Raw genomic sequence first — 19,526 nt, 5'->3', positions numbered from 1 at the left:
TACACCTTGTAAAAGCAGCCCTAATTTTACGTATGCAAACGTAAACTTACGCAGAAAAAACAAAGCTGAAAAGCTTTGTGGATCTCCGTAAGTCCTCATTTGCATACGCAAAGCGGCATTTCAATGCGAAATGCCCCCAGCGGCGGATGCGGTACTGCATCCTAAGATCTGACAGTGTAAGTGTCTTACAGATGTCAGATCTTCTGCCTATCTTTGGAAAACTGCTTCTGAGGATCAGTTCCAAAGATAGGCACAGGGATACGCAGGCTGAACAGCAGTTCCGCCTGCGTATCCCTTTTGAGGATTTGGCCCCGTGAGTTCTGGGGGAAATTCCCCTCTTGTGCAAAGTGATGAGCTTATTTGCTTTTAATAAATTAACCCAAGGCAGCACACCAGATAGGGAGTCAACCTGATCTTTTGAATTGAACCTATTTATTCTTTGCAGCTCCACTTCAAATAATGTTTCCTACTAACTACACTAGCCAAAAATGTTTTTAATATGTTTGACCAATGTAGTACAGTAGCTGCTTTTTGTCTTTTTTGACGAGGGAGTTATATTGGTTTATTATTACTCATTTTCTGATATTTACGCTAGGCAACAGTTCTGCAACACCATCAAGCCTCGTACACACGACCGAGTTTCTCGGCAAAAACCAGCAAGAAACTTGCTGGTTTTTTTTTTTGGCCGAAGAAACTGGTCGTGTGTACACTTTTCGACGAGGAAACTGTCAAGGATCTTGTCGAGCCAAAAAGAGAGCATGTCTTCTTTTTCCTCGACGGGAATGGGGAAATTTGGCTCGCCGAGATCCTCGACAGCCTAACAAGGAACTCGACGAGCAAAACGATGTGTTTCGCCCGTCGAGTTTCTCGGTCGTGTGTTTGAGGCTTTAGAGTGACCAGTACTTCACAAAATACTCTCCCCATATATAGATAACTTAAGTCGTGAATTAATACGAATGCAGTGATACTCTCTTAGGAGATGCTAGACCACACAATGCTCTTCAGACAATATATCAAACAGTACAGGCTATTGAAGTCAAGCTAAAGACATCAATTTGCAATTTTATTTTATTTAAAAGAAATACAGAGTAAGAAATAAACCAGACAATGTAAAGATATTTCCCGGGAATTGTATCCTTCCAAACATTTTACTTTTACACACATAAAATTCAATAGTTGACTACTTGACAATTCTGCCTCCAGAATCAACACTGTAAAATGTGTTTGTTTTAGGCTGACTTCAGCAAGACTAAAAACGCGAGGCGAAGTTTACTGAAAACGGTTCCTCTTTAACTGTGACATATTTCTTGTTTCTTTTTTGTGTGCTCAATATTTAATGCCACCTACCTTTCACCGCCAGTACGGAATTCAAAGAAGGGACTATATTCTGATGCTATTGACATTAAAAGTACATTTTAGAAAACTGCTGACGTGCTTTCCATTTCAATCAATAAATATGCTGTTTCTGAAGACGCAGAACAAACATGTATCATGTCAAGTGGTAACAGCAAGTCAAGTTTACCTTGTGTACCTCACAAATAAAAATCTTTCTCGTTCGGTTCTAGTTGGGTTTTTTGTTTTTTGTTTTTTATGTCTATATTATGCTGCCAGATTTAAAGAGAGTAAAGGATTAAAGCTGTATGTATTGTATGATTTCTTTTTTCAAATGCTATCTGTCATCATGTACAATACATTCTTTAATGCATTTATATTTTACATTAAATAAACATAAATTATATGTACAATTTTCTAATGTACTGTTTGTAAAGGTTATTTGTACTTTCCTATAAAAAGCACCTTTCTGGACAGGGGTCACATAAAGTAGTTGTTTCTCCATATAAAAATTCACAATCTGACACAGCCATTTAAAGTTTACATGAAAACAACCTGCAGTGGCATAAAACGTATTGTCTTCCACTTACAAACAATAGAAGATACATTCTAAAACAGTGTTTCTCAACCTTTATTCAGTCAAGGCACCCTTTTAAAATTATGGACAATCTCAGGGCAAACTATTATCAAATGTAAAAAATTAAACTAATAGTTTTACATAATGCAGCACCATCCACACACTCAGGACACCCAACGTTAGAGGTAGTTTATTCCTACCAAGCAATTTTACAGTTATAACCAATCATCTTTCTAAAAGCAAACTTTTTATTCAGTGCTTATTATTGTGATTAGCTGTGATTGGCCACAGCTAATTACATGGTACAGATAGGCTGTGATTGGCCATGTCCGTACCATGTAATCACTGTGACCAATCACAGAGCTCATCACAATACTACACAATAAAAGGCATGAATCAAAGCCTTTCATTCTGTACAATTGTCATGTGATCTGCTGTGATTGGCCACAGCGATCACATAGTACCCACAGCGTGTCGGTACAGTGATCTGTCATTCAGTGGACACATCGGGTGACAAATTGTGTCGGAGCATGGTCCATGGGGCGTGTGTAAGGTGTTATCCTGAGAGGATGTCATATGACATCCTCCCAAGATAACAGGGCTCCCGTTCAGCCATCATATAATTATAGGCCAGACGGGAAGGAGTGAAAAGCCAAATTAAATCTTCTGATTTTATTAGTGTGATGCAGTCAGGCTATACATTTATTGACAACACACCCTGTGCACACTGCTTCAATCAACAATGCTCATGCTACCTGAGCAGGGTTGTTGATTAGAGCATTGCAGGGGGTGTGTTGCACCATTGGAGACCTGGAGCATTCTGCTCTGTGTTAAGTAGGGATGAGCCGAACACCCCCCAGTTTGGTTCACAGCAGAACATGTGAACAGGCAAAAAAATTGTGTGAACACGCAAACACCATTAAAGTCTATGGGACATGAATATGGGGACAAGGTGTTTTGGGGGCAGAGGCGTACCTAGACCATTTGGCACCCGGGGCGGATCCAATATCTGGCACCCCCCCCACGTTAAAATGTAAAAACACCCCACTGTGCCCCCTGCATACCTCTGCATCCTTCAATATCTTTTTGTTACTACTGTGTACCCCTCTCCACAACTGCACCTCTGGACCACTTTACATTGCACAGCACCCCGCACCTCTGGACCACTTTACATTGCACAGCACCCTGAATCACTGGACCCCTTTACATTACACAGCACCCTGCACCTCTGAACCTCTTTACATTACACAGCCCCCTGCATCACTGGACCCCTTTAAAATTACACAGTACCCTGCATTACTGGACCCCTTTAAAATTACACAGCACCCTGCATCACTGGACCCCTTTACATCTCACAGCCCCCTTCACCTCTGGACCCTTTTACATTACACAGCACCCTGCACCTCTGGGCCCCTTTACATTACACAACACCCTGCACCTCGTTACATTACACAGCCCCTGCACCACTGGACCCCTTTACATCACATAGCCCCCTGCACCTCTGGACCCCTTTACATTACACAGCACCCTGCACCTCTGGACCCCTTTACATTACACAGCACCCTGCATCACTGGACCCCTTTACATTACACAGCACCCTGCATCACTGGACCCCTTTACATTACACAGCACCCTGCATCACTGGACCCCTTTACATCTCATAGCACCCTGCATCTCTGGACCCTTTTACATTGCACAGCACCCTGCATCACTGCACCCCTTTTACATTACACAGCCGCCTGCACCTCTGCACCCCTTTACATCACATAGCCCCCTGCACCTCTGGACCCTTTTACACTACACAGCCCTCTGCACCCCTTTACATTACACAGCACCCTGCATCACTGGACCCCTTTACATTACACAGCACCCTGCATCACTGGACCCCTTTACATCTCATAGCACCCTGCATCTCTGGACCCTTTTACATTGCACAGCACCCTGCATCACTGCAGCCCTTTTACATTACACAGCCGCCTGCACCTCTGCACCCCTTTACATCACATAGCCCCCTGCACCTCTGGACCCTTTTACACTACACAGCCCTCTGCACCCCTTTACATTACACAGCACCCTGCATCACTGCACCCCTTTTACATTACACAGCCACCTGCACCTCTGCCACCCCCCCAAAATGTCAGCTAAAAATTATTATTATTTTTTTTTAAATCGGGATGGTGTCACCCCTCTAGCGGGTGTCACCCAGGGCGGACCGCACCCCCCGCACCCCCCTAGTAACGCCTCTGTTTGGGGGGAACCCAAAGCACCTTCCACATGTTGAGGGCATGTGGCCTGGTACGGTTCAGGAGGGGGGGGCACTTTCTCGTCCCCCTCTTTTTCTAAGTTTGACTCGAACATCGGGCTCATCCCTAGTGTTAAGCATGCTGCTAGCAGAGGGTATTTTTACACTTTGATGCAACAAATATAAAGTAAACATATTAAAAGGATGCCAATTTTTTTTTACTGTGTATGTAGCATTACTGTATCACAGTAATAAAATTGGAGGGTGAAAGTGGGCCTTAACTTTTAAGTACATACGTGCAGCTATTTAACCTATGGTTTTCTACTTATACTTTATGGAGAGCTTTCCTTAAAGGGGTTGTAAAGGTACAGTTTTTTTTCCTACAGTCGTATGCAAAAGTTTAGGAACCCCTGACAATTTCCATGATTATCATTTATAAATATTTGGGTCTTTGAATCATCAATTTAGTTTTCATCTATCAAATAACTGAAGGACACAGTAATATTTCAGTAGTGAAATGAGGTTTATTGGATCCACAGAAAATGCGCAATATGCATCAAAACGAAATTAGACAGGTGCATAAATTTGGGCACCCCAACAGAAAAATCACATCAATATTTAGTAGAGCAGAAATAACAGCCTCTAGAGGCTTCCTATAGCCTGTAATGAGTGTCTGGATTCTGGATGAATGTATTTTGGACCATTCCTCCTAACAAAACATCTCCAGTTCAGTTAGGTTTGATGGTTGCCGAGCATGGACAGCCCCCTTCAAATCACCCCACAGATATTCAATGATATTCAGGTCTGGGGACTGGGATGGCCATTCCAGAACATTGTACTTTGCCTCTACATAAATGCTGAGTAGATTTTGAGCCGTGTTTTGGGTCGTTGTCCTTTTGAAATATCCAGCCCCAGCGTAACTTCAACTTTGTGACTGATTCCTCAACATTATTCTCAAGAATCTGCTGATATTAAGTGGAATCCATGCGACCCTCAACTTTAACCAGATTCCCAATACCGGCACTGGCCACACAGCATGATTGAACCTCCACCAAATTTTGCTGTGGGTAGCAAGTGTTTTTCTTGGAATGCCGCCATGCATAACGCCACTTGTTATGACCAAATAACTCAACCTTTGTTTCATCCGTCCACAGCACCTTATTCCAGAATGAAGCTGGCATATCCAAATGTGCATTTGCAGACCTCAAGCGACTCTGTTTGTGGCGTGTGTGCAGACAAAACCTACTTTCCCATCACTCTCCCATACAGCTTCTCCCTGTGCAAAGTGCGCTGAATTGTTGAAGGAGGCACAGTGACACCATCTGCAACAAGGTGATGTTGTAGGTCTTTGGAGGAGGTCCGTGGGCTGTTTTTGACCGTTCTCACCATCCTTCGCCTTTGCCTCTCCAATATTTTATGTTGCCTACCACTTCTAGAACTGTGCCTGTGGTCTTCCATTTCCTCACTATGTTCCTCACAGTGGACACTGACCACTTATATCTCTGCCATAACTTTTTGTAGCCTTCCCCTAAACAATAATGTAGAACAATCTTTGTTTTCAGGTCATGTGAGAGTTGTTTTGAGGCCCCCATTTTGCCACTCTTCAGAGGAGAGTCAAAGTGAGCAACAACTTGCAATTGGCCACCTTAAATACCTTTTCTCATGATTGGATGCCCCTGTCTATGAAGGTCGAGGCTTAATGAGCTCACCAAACCAATTGTGTGTTCCAATTAATCAGTGCTAAGTAGTTACAGGTATTCAAATCAACAAAATGACAAGGGTGCCCAAATTTATGCACCTGTCTAATTTCCTTTTGATGCATATTTCACATGTTCTGTTAATCCAATACACCTAATTTCACTACTGAAATATTACTGTGTCCTTCAGTTATTTGATAGATCAAAATTAAATTGCTGATACAAACACCCAAATATTTATAAATGATAATCTTGGAAATTGTCAGGGGTTCCTAAACTTTTGCATACGACTGTAAATAGCTTATTTTACTTCAGTGCAGTCCTCCTTCACTTACCCCATCCTTCGATTTTCCTTTAAATGTCCTTATTTCTTCTAAGAAATCCTCACTTCCTGTTCTTCTGTCTGTAACTCCACACAGTAATGCAAGGCTTTCTCCCTGGTGTGAAGTGTCATGCTCACCCCCTCCCTTGGACTACAGGAGAGTCAGGATGCCCACTAATACACAGCTCCTTCCTCTATCTGCAACGTAGAGAGCATCCTGACTCTCCTGTAGTCCAAGGGAGGGGGGAGCACGACACTCCACACCAGGGAGAAAGCCTTGCATTACTGTGTGGAGTTACAGACAGAAGAACAGGAAGTGAGGATTTCTCAAAAGAAATAAGGACATTTAAAATCGAAGGATGAGTAAGTGAAGGAGGACTGCACTAAGGTAAAGGAAGCTATGTAGGGAAAAAAAATTGTACCTTTACAACCCCTTTAAAGGAGTTGTAAAGGCAAAAGTTTTTTTTATTATAAATGTATTTATTATTAATGTATTAAGATAAAAAAAATGTTGTGTGTAGCAGCCACCCCCCCCCCCCCCAATTACTTACCTGAGCCCCATCTCTCTCCAGCGATATCCATAAATGTCTAAGGCCTCGTACACACGACCGAGAAACTCGACGGGCGAAACACATCGTTTTGCTCGTCAAGTTCCTTGTGAAGCTGTCGAGAAACTCGACAAGCCAATTTTCTCCATTCCCGTCAAGAAAATAGAGAACATGCTTTCTTTTTGGCTCGTCAAGTTTCTCGACAGTTTCCTCTACGAAAATGTACACACGACCGGTTTCCTCGGCAAAAAAATATCACCCAGCAAGTTCCTTGCTGGTTTTTGCCGAGAAACTCGGTCGTGTGTACGAGGCCTTAACCATCCGGGACACACCTCCTGATTTTCCTGAGACACAGCAGTGGCACCATTGGCTCCCACAGCTGTCCAGTGGCGGTGCGTCCATATAGGGCGCAGGAGAGCCGCCCCTTCTCCTGCAACTGTCAATCACCAATAGATCGATCCATGCATTGTGAAGCGCCGTCGGCTCTAATAGGCATCCTGATCAGAGCCATAGGCTCTAATAGGCTTCCAAATTGGTAAACAGCGGGCGCAATGCTGTGTGTTCACTGTTTACACAGTGTTGTCTTAGGGAAGCGAATAAATCGCTTCCTTAACACTAACTCACCTCTCAGCCAATCAGGTTCTCGGGTCTGGTTACCCTGTCACCTGATTGGCTGAAGCAACAGGCGCTGTGATTGGACGCCTATGAGGCATCCAATCATAGCAGAAGACAGGAAGAGGATGGGAGAAGACATGAGGACTCAGAGCGTGGAGTAGAGTGCCGAGACAGGTAAGTGCCAGACGGGGCAGCACAGTGGTCTAGTGAGTAGCACGTTCGCCTAGCAGCAAAAGGGTCGCTGGTTAGAATCCCGACCACGACACCATCTGCCTGGAGTTTGCATGTTCTCCCTGTGCCTGCGTGGGTTTACTCCGGGTACTCCGGTTTCCTCCCACACTCCAAAGACATGCTGGTAAGTAAATTGGATCTTGTCCAAATTGGCCCAGTATATATATGTATATCTGCATGTATGACTGTGTGTCCCAAGTGTGTCACGATCCTACGGGGTAAAATGACCGCACCAGCCAAGCAGACTCTGGCTGGAAAAAGCGCCTAGAGGCGATTCAGTTCGCATGTGTAGCGCTATACAAGTCATTCATTCATTCACAATGGCAGAATTTGATGGGGCACAGTAGCAGCAATTGATGGGGCACACTGGTGGCAATTGATGGGGCACACTGGCAGTAATGAATGGGGCACACTGGCAGCAATTGTTGGGCACCCTGACAGCAATTTATGGGGCACATTGGCAGCAATTGAGGGGGCACACTGGCAGCAATTGATGGGCACACTGGCAGCAATTGATGGGGCAAACTGGCAGCAATTGATGGGCAAACTGGCAGCAATTGATGGGCACACTGGCAGCAATTGATGGGGCACAGTGGCGAAAATTTATGGGCACACTGGCAGCAATTGATGGGTACAGTGGTTGCGTTTGATGGACACAGTGGCTGCGCTTGATGTTTTTTTTTTTTCATTTTGTTTGTGCCCCCAAAAATCTTGAGCACCAGCCGCCACTGCAGCTGTCAATCAAAGTCAGTCAGCCAATCGGGGGGAGAGGATGAGGGGCCAGGTCAGGGCTCAAAGTCTGAATGAACACACGGAGGTGAGACTCAGCTCCAGTGCCCCCATAGGAAGCTGCTGACTGTGGGAGCACTCAATAGGAGGGAGGGGCCAGTAAGAGGAAAGCTTGGTTCTACAGTGGAATTAGCCAAATCAGTAGAGTGAAGATTTTGAGATTGCATGTATGAACTGCTCTTTAAGACCCACTCATGTTACAAGAATGGCAGAAAATGATGTTCTGGAAAGAGCCAGGAGCTGAGCTGAGACATTGAGCCAAGGTGTCTAGTTATCATTGTTTTCACCCAAGATACATACAACTTTGACCCAATATTTGTTATTTTTACTGATTTGATGTTATGTAATAAAAAAGGTGAATTTTGGGGGGAAGTTGTGTAACTTTTAGGTGAAAATACTGAATTATAGACCCCAACGTGTTCTATGTGCACGTGTCAAGTGTGGAATCTTCATGCAATTTGCTGGACAGCACCACTTGTAAGATAGCTGCCTGTCTTACATCCACATATGATGTAAGAATGACTACTTTTAAAAGGTTAATAGCATTAACACGCTTGGTTGTCAATGTGTTTGATTACAAATTGACAGAACACCAGCTAAAGATAATGTAATGTGTAGCCCATTTACCATAGTGCTGTATTTACAGAACTTTGCTCTAGCAGCTCTCTATTATTTTTATTTGCTAAGACAATATGCTTCTCCGTGGATGCCTTCCACTGCAAAAAATGTTAAAAGCAAATAAACATATCTTATTTCATCAAGTGAATGCTTAAGAAGGCAAACAAGGAGTTATACTGGTGAGTGCTTTGGTTTTATTGCAAGCCCTCTACAACTTGTTAAGCGGCGCTTATGCTTTATGCTCATAATAAAGAAAACATTTAGGTGGTAATGTTAGCAGTGCATTGTACATAAAAAAGCACAATGGCGTAAAGGACAAGCCAGACAATAATGGTTGTGGGACAGCTGTATAAATGATAAATGCTACATATATTTGGTGTGATTTTTAAGGAGGAAAATGCTTTTTGTTTTTTATCTCCACAGCTTTACTTCCTAATGGCTCAACTGAGGTTAGGGCTCTTATTTTTTTCACCCTCTTCTAACCTTATGGAACAGCAGCGTTCATTTATGTAATGCACATTGCAAAGTATCTTTCCACCAACTTTCTCAGAAATAAAATGGGTAGACTTTTTTAAAATGACGTACAAAGACAAAGTATTATATTAGGCAACAGCACCCAGACATGATATTTTAATGCATTCATAATTGATATTTTGTAAATTTTCCCTGAGATTAGTACAGATTATATATATATATATATATATATATATATATATATATATATATATATATATATATATATATATAATATATATATATATATATATATATAATATATATATATATATATATATATATATATATATTCAAATAAATTAAATTCATTAAAAGCACACTATTCTTTTTCAAAAAAAAACTTTTATCATATACAAAAAGAAAAATGCAAACAGTTAAAATATAAAATACATCAATGACCAATTCCTACCATATTCCACTACACCAGAATGCACACACCTTTATGCACTGAGGTGCACTGCACTAGGCAGCCCTTTCAAATTGAATGGACTGCAATGCACCTTCAAGTAAAATGTGTAGTTTGGTGAGTTTTGCTTTTTTTTTCCGCAGGGGAGCACATCACTATGCACATGGTGTTTTGCAACACAAGTGCTTTGTTGAAGTACATGGAAACAACATTAAAATAAATGGCACTGCGACACACCAATGAATGTACAGTGTTTTACTGTGCTTTGTTGTAAGCTGTGCATTTTTACTGATATTATTATTATTCTGCGGCCCTTTGGACGTGTTAGGGCCCTTCTTGAGGTCCTTTATATTTAGCAAAATGATGACGACAGGGCTAGGCGAAATCTTAATTACAGTTGCTGGATCTTTAAAGTGTATGTAAATTCCAACAATTACCTTCTCCCTTTGCTCCCATTGGTCTGTCAAATATACAATTGAAAGCAATTTGATATATCTGTTTTATAAGTGCAAAACAATATTTGTCGATCGTGTTTTGTGAGCTGGTAATATCCTGTGCTCTCTGCCTCTGTTGACTGCCGTAAATTAGCAAAAATATAATAAAAGGAAGCGGCGCTACAACAAAATAGAACGTGTAAAATGGCTTAAATATAGATAAAGTGCCCCGTGCAACAATACCACTTTCCTTGTGCCTGTGAAACAACACCGTGCAACTTTAAATAACACGCATTGTGATCAACTGTGTTTGTGTTCCAGCGTTATATAGTCAATTTTTAACCTTTGCACTATGAATATAACTAGTCAATATTTCCTCCCCTAGTGTATACATTCTTCAACACCACTGTGATTTAGTGAGAGAGTGCTCACTCACCAGATGCCTCTGACCTCTTTTATTGAATAATCAGGTCAATGTGCACTTAAAAAGGATCTCCACTTCTCCTCTAGCTAGAGCCATATTTTCACATGGGCACTGCACAGGGGCCCTATATGCAAGAGGGGGGGCTGCAGTTCCTCCCTCCCTGGGTGATCAGTGTGGCAGGTGGGGAAAATTACTGGAACCAATCTTTTGGTGGCTCAACCTGCAGTTGCTGAAAGCTGGCATCTCCTTCTCCGTCCTGCCAGCCTTCAGTTGCTGCAGGATGAGCCACAAAAACAATCAGTTCTAGTAAAATCCCCCACCCACTGCACTGATAACTACTGGATTTTCCTTGCTGTCTGGGCACCCCATAAACCAAAGAGAAGCTGAATTTAGCTTAGTATCGGCCTCTTAAAATAATTTGTACAGAAACATCCTAACCGAAATAAGCACGCAGATCCCTTCATACAGAGTTTTTTATTGTGCTACTTAGTTTTGGTTTTTAGTTGATTTAAAGTATTTATTTCAGTAGTATTCAGGTGACAGATTATTTGCCTGGTAAACCATTATTGGGTTGAGTTCAGGACTCTGTGCAGGCTAGTCAAGTTCCTCCACCCCAAACTTGCTCATCCATGTCTTTATGGACCCTGTTCTGTGCAATGGTCCAAATCATTTGATGGCGGGGGCGATTATGGTTTGGGGTTGTTTTTCAGAGGTTGGGCTTGGCCCATTAGTTCCAGTGAAGAAAACTCTTAAGGGATATCAAGACATTCTGGACAATTTCACGTTCCCAACATTGTGGGAAAAGCTTTGGGATGGCCCCTTCATGTTCCAACATGACTGCACACCAGTGCACAAAGCAAGGTCCATAAAGACATGGATGAGCGAGTTTGGTGTAGAGGAACATGACTGGCCTGCTCAGAGTCCTGACCTCAACCCCATAGTGCACAATTGGGACAAAGTAGAGTGGAGACTGCAAGCCAGGCCTTCTTGTCCAACCTCAGTGCCTGACCACACAAATGAACTTCTGGAAGAATGGAAGAACTTCTGTTTAGGAGAGGGAGGTTGAAGCTTACCTAAACGCAGCAGCTCCTAAACGCTGCTAAAAGCCTACATGTGCATTGACACATAGGCTTTTATGGAGTTGATTTTAGGAGCTTTGGCAAAAAAAACGCCAAAAGGTCCTAAACTCAAGTTTAGGGCTCTCAGAGTAGGCTACTGTACATGAAGCCTAAGCCCCATACACACTACTCATTTTTGTTTTCAGCCATTGGCTAAGAGCGCCGATCAGGAGACGGTCAGCAGACTTTTTTTGACAAGACTGGCCGAACTACTTGCTTCTGTCGGACCAGCTGCCATACACGTGGGCCGAATGTCGGCCAGTTGCTATTGAACCTGCTGATGATGTCCGACTTTCGGCCCGTGTGTTCTAGGCTTTAGAGTGGTACTTAGGTTTAGAGGTTATATGCACAATCCCCTGAATGGCCCCACAATATACACACAACAAGTATGCAACAGATTGCACAGGACAATCTTACATTGCTAAGTTAAAATGGGGTTCCGGGCATAATTTTTTTTTTTTTTTTTTTGCAAGATAAAATTAATCACATTAGATAGTCCCTAAAACATATTAATAGCTCCCCAATTGTTCCAGAAATCATTGCAAACACTTGCCTTATATCCTCCAGCTCATGTTGTGGCCGCATCCATCATATGTGTGGGCATGTGAAGCCCAGTTCCTTTTTCTTCCTGGTTTTCAGGAAGAGGTGCATGCTGGGCGATTTTTAGGCACAGTAATGCCCAGAGACTCCTGGGAAATGAGTTTCATCATTTCCCAGGAGGCAATGGGGTCTTAGGACAGGAAGTTGAACCACCTAGGACCAGGAACTAGGCAGATTACGAAATATGCCTAGTAACAGCCAGATAGAAGTGAGGAAAATTTTTTTTTTACATTAAAGGCAAGCTGTTAATAGAAAGTTAATTTTTAGGGTGTAACTCCACTTTAAATATAAAACATTATATCCTTAGGACTTTCTGGTAATAAGCAGCCTATGCAAACGTCTGCCTTCCAGATGCATCTTGGGGGGTTGATGTCATTAAACATTATAATTATACCCCTAATGTGTCCAGCCCTCCTTCTCTGCTTCATGGGAAATAATCTCAGATAAAACTCAGAATGTTCACTTTATGATCATCTTCTACATTTTCTTCTTAAGTAAAAACTATACATCTATATCTGTACATACACACGTACAGTACATAATGTGTCTGGCAAAAAAAAACTTCACAGAAGTTAGAGGTAAACAAGACAAAATTCCTTTGCATCACAGATCCACTTATTTCAATTAGAAAAACACAGCTTTATGGCATACTTAATGTTACTATATTAGCAGTTTTACAGTTCAGGCTACCTCTTAACAAGTATCAGAAATGATGGCCAGAAAATGGTTAGTATATCACACACAGTGCGTTTAACTAACTATAAGGCTAAGTTGTAAAGGTCTCTTTTATAAGCTCTTTATACTGAAAAAGAAACTTAAGTATGTTACTGGAAAATCTTTTAACATATGCTACAATACAAAGAACAGTACAAAAAAATCTTTCAACAAATGCAGAGTACAGTCTGGGTATGAAACAGGATATTATCCTTTTAGCACAATTTGCTAAATATTTAAGAACCTTTTTAGGAGCCTAGAAAAGTAAAAGCTAACTTATTACAATTTATATATGATTATAAGCAGCATTGTGGGCCTTAAATTAGTTTTATAGAGTCATTTCTGTGTAATTTTATTTTTTTTGTAAAGTATTGATACAGACATAACATATATTGCGTAAATTTATCCTAAAAAAAATAAAAAATAAATAGACTCACTGTGCACAAAGCATCTTATGAATACTCACAGATGCATCACTTGACATCCTCATGACGTGTATTGAGCAAAATACTTCCGTGGGCCAGAAATGTTCTTTTAGAAAACCGGGACATTTTGTGATCATGTGATCCTTTATTAGGGGTCACATGACCTAAATCGTAACAGTATATATATATATATATATATATATATATATATATATATATATATATATATATATATATATATAATAATTTTCATTATAATTGTTATTGTTTTAATCATCTTTCTTATTATCCCCTTGACCTCTGGAAGATTTAGCCCCTTCATGTCCAGGCAATTTTTCATGATACGTCACTGTGTTACTTTAAATGACAATTGTGCAATCATGCAATGCTGTACCCATTTATGTCCTTTTTTCCCCCACAAATATAGCTTTATTTTGGTGGTATTTGATCACCTCTGTTTTTTTTTTTTTTTTTTGCTATAAACAAAAGCACACAGTTTTGAAAAAAAAACATATATTTTTTACTTTCTGATCTAAAACATATTCAATAAAAATTTTTTGAAAAAGTCAAATGTCTTCATAGATTTAGGCCAATATTTATTCTGCTAAATATTTGTAGTAAAAAAAATCCCAATAAGCATATATTGATTGACTGCAAAAAAGGTTATAGCGTCTACAAACTATGGGATATATACTGGAATTTTTTTATTATACTAGTAACGGCAGCAATCAGCGACTTATTGTGGGACTGCGATATTGCGGTGGACAATCTGACACTAACTGACACTTTGTGGGAACCACTTACATTAAAGGGGTTGTAAAGGAATTTATTGTTTTCCCTAAATAGCTTCCTTTACCTTAGTGCAGTCCTCCTTCACTTACCTTATCATTCTATTTTGCTTTTAAATGTCCTTATTTCTTCTGAGAAATGCTAATTTCCTTTTCTTCTGTCTGTAACTCACCACCGTAATTCGAGGCTTTCTTCCTGGTGTGGAGAAAGCCTCTTGAGGGGGAGGGGGCGAGCAGGAGTGTCAGGACGCCCACTAACACACAGCTCCTTTCTCTATCTGCAAAGTAGAGAGTGTCCTGACTTGCCTGCTCGCCCCCTCCCCCCTCAAGAGGCTTTCTCCACACCAGGGAGAAAGCCTCGCATTACGGTGGTGAGTTACAGACATAAGAACAGGAAGTGAGCATTTCTCAGAACAAATAAGGACATTTAAAACCAAAATCGAAGGATGAGGTAAGTGAAGGAGGACTGCACTGAGGTAAAGGAAGCTATTTAGGTAAAAATAAATTCCTTAACATCCCATTTAATATAGTGCTAAAAATATGCACTGTCACTGTACTAATGACACTGGCTGGAAAGGAGTTAAACATCTAGGGTGACCGAAGGGTATCTTAACAGTGTTTTCATACTGTGTGTGTGCTGTTTTTACTAAGGGATCTAATGGATTTTATTCCTTGCATCGATCACCGATCAGATCAGCGGGTGCTGGCAGACATCCATTGGCTGGCACCCGCTGATCAGCTTGTGCTGATACATAATAACTAGCTCTGTTTGTATGATGAAGCCTGATCATGGGCTTGCCTTATCACCTTAACATCTTTAGGCTAACATTTTGGATTGCCTATGTACTGTACCAGGGATCTGTTTAATACAGACATAGGGATCGATTTACTAAAATGGGAGCGTGCAAAATCTGGCGTAGCTCTGCATAGAAACCAATCAGCTTCCAGGCTTGATTGTCAAAGCTTAATTGAACAAGCTGGAGTTAGAAGCTGACTGGCTACCATGCACAGCTGCACCCGAGTTTGCACTCTCCAGCTTTAGTAAATCAGCCCCATATTTACTCAGTGATTCACAGTGCAGCTTCCTTCAATTTAGCTCTGGAGGTGAGCTTGTCATTTGTGCACAAGCATGGGTGCATCTTAGTTCAATATGGCCTACAGGTCAGCTGAGCTGTGGCAATATTTAAGTAAAGAAAGTTAAACATGTTGGCATGCTATTTGCAGGGCCGCCATCAGGGGGGTACAGGCATTACACCTGTAAGGGGCCCGATGGTCCCCAGGGCCCCTTACAGGCACGGCCGGCCCCCTCCCATTTTTTTTTGCATTACACTTGTAAGGGGGCCCTTACAGGCACGGCTGGCCCCCCTCCTGTTTTTTTTTTAAATTTAAAAAATATATATATTATTTATGTATGTAGCGCCCCCTTACTTTCAGTATGGGCACTACGCTAAAGTTAGTGGGGAATGGGAGAGTTAAGTTGCTCCCACTCACAATTTGCTAAATTGGGACTTCTGTCCCTCCAGAAACGTCCACTTGGTCAGTCTGTGCTCCAGGGATGCAATACCATCCCTGGCCAGCAGGTGGCACCAGAGGGGTTCTGGCAGAGCAACTTTCCCCAGCAGCCAATTAGAGAAGTTTCTCCCTCGCAAGGCATGCTGTGGAGGAGTATATCTGTGACAGGTGTCATGTGCTTGACAAGTCTCCAGGTGCGGCATCCACCTTCCGGGTGCGCGCATCCATGGACCCCGCCAGCGCGGCCCACCAGGACAGAATGGCAGGCTACACAAACCCTCACCCGGAGGTAAAAGGGGACCCCAGTGACTTACTGGGTTCCTGGTTCTATTGAGAGGATCCCAGGCTGGGTGCCATTCGATTGGGGGGTTGGCTCGAGTAGAACCCGGAGGCAGGTTGTCCAGCAGGGCTTGAACGAACCAATCGGGGATCTGGTGACCGGAATGCTGACAGGTATGCTTTACTGTCATCTGGTGACCTATGCAGAAATCTACTGGGAGGATTTGCTCTATCTAACCACTTAGCTCACTTAAAGTAATAGGCCTGTGGCAGAGGCCCTAGAGCTAGGTCTGTGAGAGAGACCTGTTCCTCTCAGAAAATCCTAAGTGACACTTCGGCTGCCAGGCTTGTGAGAGGGGTCTGTCCGGGGGCACTTTACCCACTCCAGCTAAGAGTGGCGACGTGTTATAATTTGGTACTTTGGTATTGAGCGAGAACGGCTCAATTATCATCCAGGCCTGATACTGAAAGGTTCTCCTTCTGTTTTCTTCATCAACCTGCTCTTTACACTTATTGTTGATGTTGGCCATGTTGGCCTGGAAAATAAAGCATTGGAAAACCCTTTATTCATTGTCTGGACATTCGCTCACTGTTTTGGCTCACTGCTATCACCCCTAGCCACATTGCCGGGCAATTTAATACGCCGATCCCAAAACAATCAGCGGCTCCTTCGGGGGTAGCGCTACACATATTTTTTGCATTACACCTGTAAGGGGCCCAATGGTCCCCAGGCCCCCCCCTCCCCTCGCTTATTATTTTGCGTCAGGAATGAAAAGATTACACTTGTTTTGGTCAGTACCCCCCTGTTCTCTGCTCCAGGGGGGGCCTGTCTAAAGCTGTGTAAGGGGCCCCAAAATTTGCGATGGCTGCCACCCTACAACAGGAAGTTATTTTTTAAGGCTATAACCTTACAAGGTCCCACAAAAAGGAAGGAAGGTTGGAAGAAAAATATAAATAATACATATGTCACTGTAAAAATATAAAGTTACCCTACCATTTTAACTTCAGTGAGAAACATGAAGTTAAAATGGCAAGTTTGTTAAAGTGATACTAAAGCTTTTTTTATATACATATAATAAACATGTTATACTTACAGTGGATATAAAAAGTCTACACACCTCTATTAAAATGTTTGGTTTCTGTGATGTAAAAAATGAGAGAAAGATAAATAATTTCAGAACTTTTTTGCACCTTTATTGTGACCTATAAACTGTACAACTCAGTTGAACAACAAACAGAAATCTTTTAGGTGGAGGGAATTAAAAATAAAAAAATAATATGGTTGCATAAGTGTGCACACCCTTAAACTAATACTTGGTTGAAGCACCTTTGGATTTTATTACAGCACTCAGTCTTTTTCGGTAGTAGTCTATCAGCATGGCACATCTTGACTTGACAATATCTGCCCACTCTTCTTTCCATAACACTCCAAATCTGTCAAATTGCGAGGGCACGCCGCTCTACCCCATAGTCCAGACATATGAAGAATAAGGGAGATTTTTGTCACATGTACCACACAGCAGGTACTTGCCAGATATTCCTGAGCTCCTTTAATGTTGCTGTAGGCCTCTTGGCAGCCTCCCTGACCAGTTTTCTTCTCGTCTTTTCATCAATTTTGGAGGGGCGTCCAGTTCTTGGTAATGCCACTGTTGTGCCATATTTTCTCCACTTGATGATGACTGTCTTCACTGTGTTCCATGGTATATATAATGTTTTGGAAATACTTTTGTACCCTTCTCCTGACTGATACCTTTTAACAATGAGATCCCTCTGATGCTTTGGAAACTCTCTGCAGACCATGGCTTTTGCTGTACTATGCGACAAAGAAAATGTCAAGCAAGACCTACTAGAACAGCTGAACTTTATTTGGGGTTAATCGGAGGCACTTTTTATGGTGGCAGGTGTGTACTGACTCCTATTTAACATGAGTTTGACTGTGATTGATTAATTCTGAACACAGCTACATCCCCAGTTATAAGAGGGTGTGCACAATTATACAACCACATTATTAAAAAATATATATTTTTACTTCCCCCCTAAAATATTTCAGTTTATTTTTCAATTGCATTATACAGTTTATAGGTCACATTAAAGGTGGAAAAAGTTCTGAAATTATTTATCTTTGTCTAATTTTTTTAACATCACAGAAACCTGACATTTTAACAGAGGTGTGTAGAATTTTTATTATCCACTGTACCTGCTCTGTGAACAGAGCAGCTCCGATTCTCCTCATCTAGGTCCCCCTGCTGGCACCCCTGGCTTCACCTCTTCAGCGAGTGCCCTCATAGAAAGCCACTTTCTATCGGGGCATTCATGCAGACTTGCTTGGCTGCCCCCACTACCTTATTACAGAATTTTAATGAGAGCAGTGGGAGAGCAGTGGGAGCCAATGACTTCCAATCTGCCCAATGAGAAGGGATGATAGATCAGAGAGAGCCACTGCTCTCAGGCACATCAGTGGATGGAGATCAGGCTCAGGTAAGTATAAGGGGGGGGGGCGATCAGAAGATTTTGTTTACTTTAATACATAGAAATTGTTAAAGCGGATCTCCACCCTCATTTAAACTATAGCTCCATATTTCTACCGCTGCAAAGTAATCATGAATCGGCTATTTTGATTTTAATTAGCAAATGTGTACCTTATTTATGAGCCATGCTTCCGGTCTGCCCCCCCTCGGGTTTCCGACGGGTTTTCTGCCGTTTCCTGCGCTGCGCTGTGCCTGCTGGGAGCCAGTGTCAGAGCTCTCTAATTGTAATATTCTGCTCTGTTATCCAACATCGCGGGACTTCAGTTCTGTTGCGATGACAACAGAGACGCTCACGCCGCCGGGCACCTTCGCCAGTGCGCATCCACGAGATCGAGCGGTGGATGCTGGGACAGCATCCACCGCAAATAGGAAGTAGCTCCTTGTGGGAATCGAGCGCCCAAAGCCAAGATGGCCACGGGACGCAAACAAGAATAAAAGTATTTATTATGGACGGAATAACAGCGGAGGGGCGGCCAGACACCGGAAACGTGAGTTTAGCACAGCAGTGCTAATACATATTTGAATAGCCCATAAAAAAAAAACGATTAAGCCGTGGGAGATCCGCTTTAAGGTAAGAAAACCTTTAGCCTTTACAACCACTTTAAGCTAGGTTTGGACATGGACTGTCTGGGCTGCGTTATGGCCTGGCTGGCTAGTTTGAGTTCTGGACTGGCTGGCTAGTTGGCTGGATTGTGTTCTGGCCAGGCTGACTGTTATAAGTTCTGGCCTGTCTGGCTGAACTGAGTTGTTGGCTTGGGAGTTTGGGTTTTGGCCTGGCTAAATGGTTTGAGTTCTTGCCTGTATGGCTGGA

General features: G+C 42.2%; 1 protein-coding gene across 3 annotated transcripts in view; it reads right to left on the bottom strand.

Annotated features, from left to right (window-relative positions):
• The window catches only part of BNC2 (basonuclin 2), a 736,294-nt gene that overhangs the window by 697,942 nt on the left and 18,826 nt on the right, over window positions 1-19,526 (bottom strand). The window lies entirely within an intron of this gene.

The sequence above is a fragment of the Rana temporaria genome, chromosome 1, assembly GCF_905171775.1.
Source record: "Rana temporaria chromosome 1, aRanTem1.1, whole genome shotgun sequence".
Lineage (NCBI taxonomy): Eukaryota > Metazoa > Chordata > Amphibia > Anura > Ranidae > Rana > Rana temporaria.
This window is presented reverse-complemented; position numbering and strand designations above follow the sequence as displayed.